General features: G+C 36.5%; 1 long non-coding RNA gene across 1 annotated transcript; it reads right to left on the reverse strand.

The window, feature by feature from the left end:
• Positions 1-5,588: 5,588 nt before the first annotated feature.
• Positions 5,589-8,623, reverse strand: LOC141322856 (uncharacterized). Its single transcript, XR_012353711.1, has 7 exons — positions 8,447-8,623; positions 7,955-8,053; positions 7,392-7,457; positions 6,928-7,044; positions 6,723-6,800; positions 6,405-6,638; positions 5,589-6,320 (listed from the first exon to the last, which is right to left on the reverse strand). It is a non-coding gene; the product is annotated as an uncharacterized lncRNA (long non-coding RNA).
• Between the last annotated feature and the right edge of the window lie 3,343 nt (positions 8,624-11,966).

Consider the following 11,966-nt stretch of genomic DNA (forward strand, 5'->3'; position numbering starts at 1 on the left):
CCGTAGTTTTACTGTGGTATTTGTAGTATAAGCACACTAACCACAAAGCTTACTATGGTTTTACCACTGTAACCGTAGTTTTACTGTGGTATTTGTAGTATAAGCACACTAACCACTAGCTTACTATGGTTTTACCACTGTAACCGTAGTTTTACTGTGGTATTTGTAGTATAAGCACACTAACCACAAAGCTTACTATGGTTTTACCACTGTAACTGTAGTCTTACTGTGGTATTTGTAGTATAAGCACACTAACCACTAGCTTACTATGGTTTTACCACTGTAACCGTAGTTTTACTGTGGTATTTGTAGTATAAGCACACTAACCACTAGCTTACTATGGTTTTACCACTGTAACCGTAGTTTTACTGTGGTATTTGTAGTATAAGCACACTAACCACTAGCTTACTATGGTTTTACCACTGTAACCGTAGTTTTACTGTGGTATTTGTAGTATAAGCACACTAACCACAAAGCTTACTATGGTTTTACCACTGTAACTGTAGTCTTACTGTGGTATTTGTAGTATAAGCACACTAACCACAAAGCTTACTATGGTTTTACCACTGTAACTGTAGTCTTACTGTGGTATTTGTAGTATAAGCACACTAACCACTAGCTTACTATGGTTTTACCACTGTAACCGTAGTTTTACTGTGGTATTTGTAGTATAAGCACACTAACCACTAGCTTACTATGGTTTTACTACTGTAACCGTAGTTTTACTGTGGTATTTGTAGTATAAGCACACTAACCACTAGCTTACTATGGTTTTACTACTGTAACCGTAGTTTTACTGTGGTATTTGTAGTATAAGCACACTAACCACTAGCTTACTATGGTTTTACCACTGTAACCGTAGTTTTACTGTGGTATTTGTAGTATAAGCACACTAACCACAAAGCTTACTATGGTTTTACCACTGTAACCGTAGTTTTACTGTGGTATTTGTAGTATAAGCACACTAACCACAAAGCTTACTATGGTTTTACCACTGTAACTGTAGTCTTACTGTGGTATTTGTAGTATAAGCACACTAACCACTAGCTTACTATGGTTTTACTACTGTAACCGTAGTTTTACTGTGGTATTTGTAGTATAAGCACACTAACCACTAGCTTACTATGGTTTTACCACTGTAACTGTAGTCTTACTGTGGTATTTGTAGTATAAGCACACTAACCACTAGCTTACTATGGTTTTACTACTGTAACCGTAGTTTTACTGTGGTATTTGTTGTATAAGCACACTAACCACAAAGCTTACTATGGTTTTACCACTGTAACTGTAGTTTTACTGTGGTATTTGTAGTATAAGCACACTAACCACAAAGCTTACTATGGTTTTTTGATTTTACGGTATACTATTTGTAAAGCACAGTAACCACAATGCTTACCACACTTTTAAAAAGTTTTTGTGAAGTAATTGTAATTCAGTATTTTTTTTTCTGTCTTGCAGTTATGTCAGATCACCTACTCCAGGAGCTCTTTTAAGTAGGGATGCACCGATCCGTATCGGCCGATCACTTGCGCGTTTTGTCAGTAAAGCCGGTTCTGTAATCAGCGGTAAATGCCATCAGGTGCTTGATTTCACGTTGAGCCGTATATACTACACACAGCCGTTGTTCACTGACGAGCTGCGCACATTCACACTGATAATGAACATTGATTTGCGCAGCTCGTCGGTAAACAACGGCTGTGTGTAGTATATACGGCTCAACGTGAAATCACGCACCTGATGGCATTTACCGCTGATTACAGAACCGGCTTTACTGACAAAACGCGCAAGCATGATCGGCCGATTCGTATCGGTGCATCCCTACTTTTAAGAAGCCATCTCTGGTAAAAGCCATCACTGTATGAACTGTAATCCATAATTAATCTACACATAGTTTTGCTCTCTCTCTCTTTCTGTGATTTATCATGACATTTTTAAAATCTCATAATTTTGACCAATTCTGTCAGAAAGCTGCTAGAATTAACAGGGAACTTGAACTCAAAGCTCCCAATGCTGATCTTGAAGAAGCTGTCAAAGAGGCTAAACAAGTCCTTCAATGATTCAGTCTTTCACAGTAACGTTGAAGACATTTAGCTATAACTGATTTGCTTTAATCAGCGCATCCTTATTTTAGGTGTTAATAATAACTTTCCTTACAGTCCTTCCTCTCAAATATTTTGGTCACAGATTTTGTTTAGCACATTGTCTCAACATGTGTGTATTTCTCTTTGTTTCAGGGTAAAGGGAAGACCAAAGGAAGGCCTGTCATGGGATTTGAATTGGGCCATGTTGTGCATTTATGGAAAAGACCAAAAGCAAAGGCAAACATTCCAATGGTATGTCAATGTTGGTCTGAGCACCTTGACTGAACTGTACTGCAATATCATATATCAATATATATATGATATTGTACAAGTGTACTCAAACAAAATTCTCAGATTTTTCACTTTTACTTCTGTCATTGGCCATTGCCTCAACTCTCATGTTAATTGTGTCCATTGTAAGTAGTCAGAGTGTTTATACCAATCCAGTTCATATTAAGTCCATTGTATTCTCTCTATATTAACCTTTACAAATTGGCACTGCCTCTTCCTGTTCTAACAGTACATGATATCTGCCCACACCTCAGAGGCTCAGAGCCTTTTTTTTTTTCTATGTTGATTTTTATTTAACACATCTGTCTAAGAAGCACAAGTCTGGAAATGCTAGTTTATCTTGTCACAAATCAGATCATTGGTAAATTTGGCCAAATCAGATTGCTTAAAGCGGTTCATACCAAGAGCAAGAACAACAATAAGAACTATTTTAGCATCCACACCAACGGACGATAGCGTTCTGTTTACACGCTACAGTCATCTGCCATCTGTTGTCAATGTTTTTGTTGTTCATCATGTGATAAATTCTCTTTCTTCCTGTCTTGCAGGATTTCTCACAGACTACTTATGTATACATATACAGTGATTGTGACAGGAGTGACCACAGTAGAGATGGGAGTGTTGACTGTAGAGGAGAAAGTTAAATAATAATATTTTATGGGACATTCATATTTGTACTTGACTAGCACACTGTAAATACTGTTACATTTCTATTCCTTAAATTTATTTGTCTTTTACTATACTAAGTGCCTTTTTATTTTATTTATTTTATACATTTATTTATTTCATAATTTTACTATGTTTAATATGTTTATCTGTGCTGCTTTCTTGTTTTATTGCTGCTGGTCTTTTTGAGCTACCAAACAAATTTCGTTGTATAACTACAATGACAATAACGTATCTTTATCTTTATCTTTATTTTTATATTTTAATTGTTATTAACCAATAATTTGTCTTGCATTTAGTCACAATAGAAGCAAACAACAATTACAGGAGAGATATATTTTTAAAGGTAATAATTGTAAAATATTGAAGTATTGTTCTAATCATTTTTTTTGGCCTATTAGTTTGTTAAACATAAGCATTGAATATTATCTTGCATCTTAACTTTTTCTGTAAACAAATTCTCTTTTTATTTTTGAATATTAGACAATCTTTTTAAGGGGTTTTCTATTGCCTATTTTTTTAATTACCTCTATGCAAATGCATTTCAAATACAATCAACTACTTGTTTTGTCTTTTTTTTTTTTCTTTCGTAATGGCACAAACTGGAGAGAGAGAATGCTGTTCTGGGCACTGTTTATCTGTGAAAAGTTTGATGTCAATAAACATTGGGAAATGACTACAAAATGTGTGATTCATTATTTTATTCTTATAGTTCATCTGTCAGGTCTAAGAATTGCAATTTTGTAAGGTCCATTTCGAGGAAACAGAAGTGATTAATTGTTTACCCTTAATACACTGTAAATGTTACAGAAGCTAAATTAAACAGTAGGAAAAAGCTTCATGTTTAAATAATCATTAGAGGTGCATGTTTTTTTGTTTTGAAAGCAAATTAAATATTTTGAATTATTGTTCACAGCAATTTATATCTAAGTTTTGAGTTTAAATATTGTACATACATTTATATTAGTGTGGAACCATTATGCCCTTATTTAAAAAAATAAAAATTATCCCAGTAATCAAATCTATTGCTGCATCAAGTTAACCAAACTATCCAATCTGTTGTTCCAGTTTTATGTTGAGTGGGGACAAATAAATATTTAACTGAATATTTGTATTTGCCACAAGAATCCGGAAGAACCTGTTATAAATGACCATATGTGGACAAGTAAGTGAGACGACTCTGTTCAATTGGGTTGCCATTTGGAACTCGCTGTGATTGGACTATCTTTTAATCCAAATGAAAAACAACGCTTAATGTTGCAAAGTCCGTGTTGCTCTTATTATTACATCAGTAATACCTTCAGTTAACAACGAAGTGTTGCTATGTTGTGAGAACTTCCTAATTTACAGAGATCCTAACCCTAACCCTAAGCAGATCTTAAACTACAAATAACAGCGCCATTTTTTTCGTGTTCTATAGATAGAATGGAAGAGGTTTGTGGGTAATGTAGTTTAAAATGTTTAATATTAAAATAGTGGAAAATGCAATCTTTTTTGAACAAAGGTTTATCTAAACATGTTCATTGTGTAAATATCTATGACATATTTAAGAGGCAGGCTGAAATTTGTTTTTTTACTAAGACCACTTTTTAAAACACCTTTATACCACATTTCCATGTATGTTTGAAAACTGTGTCCAACATTATGTAATTAACATAGCATAAGTAGTTGTCCTGCCAATTTTCTCTTTGACATTATAATCAGACACTGATTTACAGCCATTTGAAATGTTCATTTTTTTGCTCTTCCATGGGACTCTACTGGGCCCCTGGAGATGGAAGGGCAGTAAAAACACACAAATCTATTCTCATCATGGACAACACACTGTGCTGAGTCACATTTTTTAGATTGTCTTTTCAACAATTTGCTAATATGTAAGTTGCAAGTCATAGTTATCTTAGAATAAGAATAGACATTTCCTATTTGAATTGCGCTCCATTTATTTCATTAGATCAGGAGCAAGAACACAGTGATGACAGGAAATTAAGACACCAGTTTAAACAACCAATACATATTGTGACACTTCTTTGTACTATCACACAATGTCAGTGTGTCATTCAGTAAGAAAAGGTACAGACAGTGTGGTTTATGCAAAAGCCATACAATTCATTCAATGCAAAGGATCATAATATAAAAGACATAATTTGTATCTTTGTCCTTTGTCCATCTTTGCAAAACATCAGTAATGTGCATGCTCATCTTATTTATTATACAGTACAGTATTCATGTTGATCTTTCCCTGGTCCATCACCCTCAGCTGTGCATAAAGTGCCTGTAGCAATATAGTCCATGCAGTCTCTTCTAATGAATCTTTCAGCCTTTCCTTCATGTAATGAAGGTCATTAATATGACCAAATGTCACATCTTAATTAAAACACTCATGGTAATTATGTGTATTGTTAACTAAACGGTGTATTTACCAAACACCATTCCTAATAAAGAATATTTACCATACGTTATTATCCAATACATCACTAAGACAGATACAGTAACATATTAAGACAAATGATATTCAAGAGAAATAAAAATGCGTTATGTTAAAACCATGTTATTTTAACCAGATGAAGCCTCCCAAATGCATGCATGGTTAAATGTCTTCAGCATCATAGAATCACATTCAGTTTCCTGCTCATCATCAGAGCTCTCTTGGTTTTCTTCCTCTTGCTTATCCATATCCCTATCTTAATAATCCCCTTCCATGTCATGAACAATTTCGGTTGTTATTCATCACACTACAGTACAACTGACGGACAAAAGACATGTGACCAATTCAAATCATATCACTTTATTTTCACAATACCATGATCATAAGTGTACAGGCGGTGACATTTTTTTGTGCAAACTGCAGCATGACAGTAAAGACAACAAATGTTCAATATATAGGCAACACAAATATAAGGGACTCAATACAGGTAGAGAACAATATGGTAAATAGTATGCTATACAGAGATCATGAAATTAAAACAATAATCACAGTACGCATACCTTTGCAGCGCAGTGTGGAATGAATTAGTGCAAACAGAATGTCATGGTGCAGAATAGTGAGTTAGAGTCCAGACAGTGCATCTATTAGAGTGCTGTGCATATGAGCTTGATGTGCTGTGTATTGTTTCTGGTACAAGTTCAGTGCAGTCTAATTGCCTGTGGAAAAATGTGTCTGCTGGTGCAGGTTCTGCAATAACTTCTGCCTGATGGTAACGATGAGAGTAATCCATGGCTCTGGTGGCTGGAGTCTCTGATGGTCCTCTGTGCTTTCCTCACACACCAACTGATGTAAATATCCTGGAGGGACATAACATGTATTTAGGGTGTTGTAAATCAATAAACAATATATATTTTTATTTTTAATTGTTGCATTGGACTTACCATTGATTCTTGTTGGAGATATGGGCCAAAAGGATCCCTTCACAACTATTTTGCAGTTGTTCAGTTGAAACAACTGAGTAAACAGTGAAGTTTACTTTTATGGACCGTAACATCTGAGCTGTCACAGTAGAGTTGTTCAGGAATGCAGTCTTCATCGCAGTTAACTGGTGGTTTCAGGCTGCAATGCTGCATCTGGTGGCCATTGAATTGATATCGTCAACTGCCTTCATCCTCCTTCAAACAAACAGACAAAACAATAAGTCAACAATATTTCCAGAGAAATAGTGTTGATGAATAGGTGCAGGTGTCAGTACTCACCATATTTGGCCAATCCTGCCCAAATTCCAGATAATGGAATTGGAGATGATAGCACAGTTGATATGCCAATTCTAGGAGCTATAAAAAAAGAAGTGCATGTGAAAATGGTAACTGCTGTCTTTTGAGAGATTAACATCAATTGCTATACCCCATATAACCCTAGCCCATGTAACTACATTGCTTGATGTATTGCATACATACATACCAGTGGAAATGTGCAACTTTTCAGCTCTGTGTTTGGGCACAAGAAGACCATGTTCATTCCTCATTCATCAGGACTGGCTTGCTGGGACTGATTTTCTTTGCATTTTTTGGTCTTCAGCTTTAAAACAATACAATATTTATTGACCCAATTTTTAATTATTATTGTTGTTTAAACATAAATTAAGCAGTTATAATTATATACTTCAAGCTCAAGTTCCCTGGCAACTCTAGCAGGCTCCTGAGTTCATCTGTATACATTTCTATTCAGAGTCTGAGAAAAGGCCATCTTGCAAACTCTAAGCTTCTATTTTTCAACAGAGCACAAAATAATGTGTTAAGTGAGGGAGTAAAGAAATAAGATGAAGAGAAATAGGCAGAATTGTGTAAGTTTAACAAAATGAGAAGAAAGCAGCATTAGAAAAAAAAACAATTATTTAACAGCAAACTAAAATGAAATATAATTACCTGCTGATGGTTTTGTTGTAAGCAGTTTAAAGGCCTCTTCACACCAAGGATGAGTCCACACCACAGCTATTTGACATAAAATGACACAGAAACAATATGGTTGGAATCTCTTTCAGAACAGATTTTTCCAGATTCCAAAACATTGACAGCCAATCAAAATCCACCACACTATAAATAGCCTGAGCATTTAAATGCAGACAACATAACTGCAGCACACGCTTATAATAATAAAAAAAAAATGTTATTTTCTGTTAGTGTGTTAGTCATTATAATTCTTGCTCTTGGTGTGAACAGCTTTAAGTGATCTGATTTGGCCAAATTAACTGAAGGTCTGATTTCTCACATGACAAGTTAGAGATAGGAGTGAGTGTTGACTAGAAGAGAAAAAAATAAAATAAAAATCAGTAGACATGCAAGGCTTGGTAAATTGTATTAGTTATTAATATTTCGACATGACACTTTGTTGGTTGTTCTTTCTGATGGGGCTGTAGGCTATGTAAAGATGCTGCACAATTTAACTACAGTACAGTTCAGTCAAGGTGCTCAGACCAACATTGACATACCATTGGAATGTTTGCCTTTGCTTTTGGTCTTTTCCATAAATGCACAACATGGCCCAATTCAAATCCCATGACAGGCCTTCCTTTGGTCTTCCCTTTACCCTGAAACAAAGAGAAATACACACATGTTGAGACAATGTGCTAAACAAAATCTGTGACCAAAATATTTGAGGGGAAGGACTGTAAGGAAAGTTATTATTAACACCTAAAATAAGGATGCGTTGATTAAAGCAAATCAGTTATAGCTAAATGTCTTCAACATTACTGTGAAAGATTGAATCATTGAAGGACTTGTTTAGCCTCTTTGACAGCTTCTTCAAGATCAGCATTGGGAGCTTTGAGTTCAAGTTCCCTGTTAATTCTAGCAGCTTTCTGACAGAATTGGTCAAAATTATGAGATTTTAAAAATGTCATGATAAATCACAGAAAGAGAGAGAGAGCAAAACTATGTGTAGATTAATTATGGATTACAGTTCATACAGTGATGGCTTTTACCAGAGATGGCTTCTTAAAAGTAGGGATGCACCGATACGAATCGGCCGATCATGCTTGCGCGTTTTGTCAGTAAAGCCGGTTCTGTAATCAGCGGTAAATGCCATCAGGTGCGTGATTTCACGTTGAGCCGTATATACTACACACAGCCGTTGTTTACCGACGAGCTGCGCAAATCAATGTTCATTATCAGTGTGAATGTGCGCAGCTCGTCAGTGAACAACGGCTGTGTGTAGTATATACGGCTCAACGTGAAATCAAGCACCTGATGGCATTTACCGCTGATTACAGAACCGGCTTTACTGACAAAACGCGCAAGTGATCGGCCGATACGGATCGGTGCATCCCTACTTAAAAGAGCTCCTGGAGTAGGTGATCTGACATAACTGCAAGACAGAAAAAAAAATACTGAATTACAATTACTTCACAAAAACTTTTTAAAAGTGTGGTAAGCATTGTGGTTACTGTGCTTTACAAATGGTATACCGTAAAATCAAAAAACCATAGTAAGCTTTGTGGTTAGTGTGCATATCCTACAAATACCACAGTAAAACTACAGTTACAGTGGTAAAACCATAGTAAGCTTTGTGGTTAGTGTGCTTATACTACAAATACCACAGTAAAACTACAGTTACAGTGGTAAAACCATAGTAAGCTTTGTGGTTAGTGTGCTTATACTACAAATACCACAGTAAAACTACAGTTACAGTGGTAAAACCATAGTAAGCTAGTGGTTAGTGTGCTTATACTACAAATACCACAGTAAAACTACAGTTACAGTGGTAAAACCATAGTAAGCTTTGTGGTTAGTGTGCTTATACTACAAATACCACAGTAAAACTACAGTTACAGTGGTAAAACCATAGTAAGCTAGTGGTTAGTGTGCTTATACTACAAATACCACAGTAAAACTACAGTTACAGTGGTAAAACCATAGTAAGCTTTGTGGTTAGTGTGCTTATACTACAAATACCACAGTAAAACTACAGTTACAGTGGTAAAACCATAGTAAGCTTTGTGGTTAGTGTGCTTATACTACAAATACCACAGTAAAACTACGGTTACAGTGGTAAAACCATAGTAAGCTTTGTGGTTAGTGTGCTTATACTACAAATACCACAGTAAAACTACAGTTACAGTGGTAAAACCATAGTAAGCTTTGTGGTTAGTGTGCTTATAGCCTACTACAAATACCACAGTAAAACTACGGTTACAGTGGTAAAACCATAGTAAGCTTTGTGGTTAGTGTGCTTATACTACAAATACCACAGTAAAACTACGGTTACAGTGGTAAAACCATAGTAAGCTAGTGGTTAGTGTGCTTATACTACAAATACCACAGTAAAACTACGGTTACAGTGGTAAAACCACAGTAAGCTTTGTGGTTAGTGTGCTTATACTACAAATACCACAGTAAAACTACGGTTACAGTGGTAAAACCATAGTAAGCTAGTGGTTAGTGTGCTTATACTACAAATACCACAGTAAAACTACGGTTACAGTGGTAAAACCATAGTAAGCTAGTGGTTAGTGTGCTTATACTACAAATACCACAGTAAGACTACAGTTACAGTGGTAAAACCATAGTAAGCTTTGTGGTTAGTGTGCTTATACTACAAATACCACAGTAAAACTACTGTTACAGTGGTAAAACCATAGTAAGCTAGTGGTTAGTGTGCTTATACTACAAATACCACAGTAAAACTACGGTTACAGTGGTAAAACCATAGTAAGCTAGTGGTTAGTGTGCTTATACTACAAATACCACAGTAAAACTACGGTTACAGTGGTAAAACCATAGTAAGCTAGTGGTTAGTGTGCTTATACTACAAATACCACAGTAAAACTACGGTTACAGTGGTAAAACCATAGTAAGCTTTGTGGTTAGTATGCTTATACTACAAATACCACAGTAAAACTACGGTTACAGTGGTAAAGCCATAGTAAGCTAGTGGTTAGTGTGCTTATACTACAAATACCACAGTAAAACTACGGTTACAGTGGTAAAACCATAGTAAGCTAGTGGTTAGTGTGCTTATACTACAAATACCACAGTAAGACTACAGTTACAGTGGTAAAACCATAGTAAGCTAGTGGTTAGTGTGCATTTACATGACATTGTCGAGCAACAGTGAACGTTACTATGGTAAAAATATGGTAAATGTGCGGACTTTTTACATGATACGCGATACTAGGCTGGTTGATTTGTAGAGCTGATTTCAGCCACGTGAATATGATTAAAAACAGTTTTATTTATGTATCGATTTCAAACTGCACGAGTTAGAAGTTAGCTTCGGCTAATGTCAATCGTAACTGTTCCACTAAGCTTCCGTTTTAACACATGACCCCATGCAAGTGATGCAGAAACAGTGAAATAATTAAAATAATGAAAAGATTGTTGCGGTCACTTACCTGCTTGAAGGTGTACACCACGTATCAGGTGAACTGGTCGAACTGAGCCTCGCTGGTGACGTAATTGCCGTAGAAGATTCTGCGTGGTATTTGTACGCAACTGCTCTCATCTGGATGCCTAACCCCCTTTCGTCAAAATCCAAAGATGAGGGATTTGCATTCAAATCTATCGGATGACCCTCTACGGTGCCACGCGACGAAGAGGGGGTACCCTCAACGTCAGCTTATGGACGTGAGGGGAAAATGACCAAACGGCAGTATGTGACGAATAGGGGTGAGACCGTGTTGACTGATTGGACTTGATTAGGAAAGCCACACACCTGTCTATATAAGACCTTACAGCTCACAGTGCATGTCAGAGCAAACGAGAATCGTGAGGTCAAAGGAACTGCCTGAAGAGCTCAGAGACAGAATTGGCAAGGCACAGATCTGGCCAAGGTTACAAAAAAATGTCTACTGCACTTAAGGTTCCTAAGAGCACAGTGGCCTCCATAATCCTTAAATGGAAGAGGTTTGGGATGACCAGAACCCTTCCTAGAGCTGGCCGTCCGGCCAAACTGAGCTATTGGGGGAGAAGAGCCTTGGTGAGAGAGGTAAAGAAGAACCCAAAGATCACTGTGGCTGAGCTCCAGAGATGCAGTCGGGAGATGGGAGAAAGTTGTAAAAAGTCAACCATCACTGCAGCCCTCCGCCAACTTCGCTCCCTCTACAGGTTAGAAGTGGAAATGTCAATTACCGCTGTCATAAATAATTTAGCCTACCGTCGCGTACATGCACGTTATTTGTTTGGAGGCTATCCAGGACCAGCTTTGGAAATAACGATGTCCAGTGACAAGGTAGAGTATGTTGCATGACTTTATGAAAGTATGAAAATGAAATAAAACATAATAATGACATTGTTTGCTATTTATTTTTGTGTGAAACTGACGTAATTTTGAAACGGTGAATAGCCAGATAGGTTTACACAAGGATGAAGAAAATTATTACTTACAAGTCCAGCAGCAACAAAGCCAAGTGACCATCAGTATCGCATCTTGTAGCCTCCTTCAACTCTCGCCAACGAGTGAAAGCCGGTCCAATGTTGACTCTAGTTCAAGCTCTTTCTCTATCA

Source organism: Garra rufa, chromosome 1, assembly GCF_049309525.1.
Source record: "Garra rufa chromosome 1, GarRuf1.0, whole genome shotgun sequence".
In the NCBI taxonomy this organism is placed as follows: domain Eukaryota; kingdom Metazoa; phylum Chordata; class Actinopteri; order Cypriniformes; family Cyprinidae; genus Garra; species Garra rufa.